Here is a 2,643-nt window from a genome sequence, read left to right as displayed (position 1 = left end):
ATGTACATGTATTTTTTATTGCTGTGTAAGGCGGAAACAATAAGGTTGTATTTTTACGAATTTGAATTTAAATAAATCGAACATTAAATAAATTAAAACAAAGCTTTATGAACAAAACCTCTTTTCTCTTCAGTTGTATGAGTATGAATTAACTTTTTTTGTATTTTTATCCGTTCCTTATTTCGATTTCTGCACACATTTTTATCAATTATTTACATAAAATATTCATGTGTCGAATTTCATAAATTTTGGATCAAGGGTCTAATCTCACACAAGATTGGGGGATATCTACATCACCAACCCAGTGGTTCAAGTGGTGAGCTTATTTAGTGTAAAAAAAGATCTTTTTAATGTGTCTCCCATCCCAAGTGATGTCTAATAAATCGAGCGACTGGGGCATATTAGAACGAGGAAAAATATTCTTATTTGCGAAATATATTAGAATGGAATTAAAAAAATATATTATTTCTCACTTATTGTCATACCATCAAAACTTTACGCGGTATCAGAGCAGAAAACGTCAAAAAAAAAAAAACGCAATGTGCGTTAAAGTGCGTGATTTAAGGAATCACTGTCTAGTTTTGAGAGTATGCCAGGGCATCAACAATAGTGGGAAACATGGGATAATTTGCGAAGCCCGTTATGCTAAAATTATCCCATGTTTCCCACTATTGTTGATGTCCTTGGCATACTCTCAAAACTAGACAGTGATTCCTTATATTTCCATTTCATTGTGAAATAAATTTGTAGACTAAGACATTTAAAATGTAGACTAGTTTACACGAGGACTTCCATGCCAATTTCAATAGTCCTCACACACTGACGTCAAACAAAAAGTCAGCTGCACGAGATTTTCAGGCCTCCTTAGCGTCAGGCACAGAGACAGATGCGCACGAGATTTGCATGCGTATTAGGCCTCCTTAGCTTCTGACCTATCGACCTGCCTAATTTACATTCCGGCAGAATTATCAAGAAATAAATTCCCCCAACTTTTAAACAGTTATCACAGAGAAAAAAAATTAGAAATGAAAATATTGTGGGGTAAAGGTATATGCGTTAAGATGCGTGATTGTGGGGCAACGGTATATGCGTTAAAATGCGTGACTGTGGGGAAAGGGGTTAAACTATAAGATTAATTGACGAAATTTAGACTTTAAAAACGAACGGATTTTTGATCATTTACGTCATATATTCAAAATATTTAATTCCAGCCTGGTTTGATTTTTGAAACTATTTCAAAATTTCATTCGGTCAAAGTTTAAAGTTAATTATTCGATCAAATTTTATTTTCATACATATTATAAATGTAAATGACATTACCTAGAAAATATACATATCTAAATTAATTGGTTTTAGCTTTTGTACCCTTACTTCCACCCTAAATTTAGACACGGGTACAATATTTTCTAATCAAAAGTCATGTGTCGAATATCCAGCATAAAAATCCAATTAACAATTCAACATTATGATAGGTACAGAAGAATTTACATAATCATTAGACATTGTGCCATATTATAGTTAAGCAGTTTAAAAACATTAGTCATATATCATAACAAATTGTTAATACTTTTTGTACTTGTACAATCTATCCACTTTAGTTGATGTTGATACTTTTTCAATATTCTCTTACATTCTTAGTTCTGACACTGCTCTCACGGTAGAGTGGGAAGATAGGGCCTGTAAACCGGTTAACCAATCCAATTGCTTGATATATCCATAGCAGTTTTAGGCGTCTTAAGTCCTCACCGTAATTATAGTGGAATCGAGTAATAATGTAGTGTCTTATATTAAATTTCCAATTATTGGTTCATTTTAGTAAGGGCATGGTGGACATTGTCTCAGGGTATGATTAAATCTCATTTTTGTCGTTCTCCACATGTTTTTGGGTAACATATGTCAATGGGAACATAAAACTTTATTTTCCGCCCGTCGACGCCACTTCCGGTCAAACTGGAAGTAGCCAAAAATAAATCATTTTGAAGGTTTTGATGCAAAATTGAAATTACAAAATTACTGAAGACCACTCATTTCATTGCTTTCTTTTGTTGACGTCAATTCCGGTACTTCCGGTCAAAACCTTTGCAACAAGCTTGCAATGAGCTTTGCTCTAGTTTTCTTATTTTTTTCTTACCGATTTTGTGCACGCGAGTTTTCGGAAACGGCTCGATGGATTTTCATGAAACTTTCTGGTGTGATAGAATACAAAAAAATTTAGAAATTATTTTTTTTCATTTTGATGACGTCACTTCAGGTTCGGAGATTTTCGTGATTTTGTCATTGTCATTTTAGAGGGTAACTTTGTCCGGCAATATTCCCAAATACAGTCGAAGATAGAAGTATGAAATTTTCAGTGATTATAGAGCAACATTTGGATGTGCATTGAGTATATCATTGTCACCGGAAGTACGAAGCGCGATACGGTTTTAAAATAGACCTATTGTGAATTTCAAAATTTCTTACACCTTTTCTACAATATCTTTTTTATCTAGAAATATCTTGTTAAAAGATATATAACGAAAATTGTGAAAAATCCTGGGATCTTTCAAATGATATCTCTTAAAAAGGGCTGACCCCTTAAATAAGGGATCTACCGGGGCCAAAAGTTTTTTTTCTTGATATCTCAAAAAGTATTGAGAATATGAA

Source organism: Saccostrea cucullata, unplaced genomic scaffold (assembly GCF_032062105.1).
Source record: "Saccostrea cucullata isolate Sc308-1 unplaced genomic scaffold, CSIRO_AGI_Scuc_v1 ctg12604, whole genome shotgun sequence".
Classification (NCBI taxonomy): domain Eukaryota; kingdom Metazoa; phylum Mollusca; class Bivalvia; order Ostreida; family Ostreidae; genus Saccostrea; species Saccostrea cuccullata.
The sequence above is the reverse complement of the archived record's forward strand: the minus strand, read 5'-3'. Positions refer to the sequence as shown.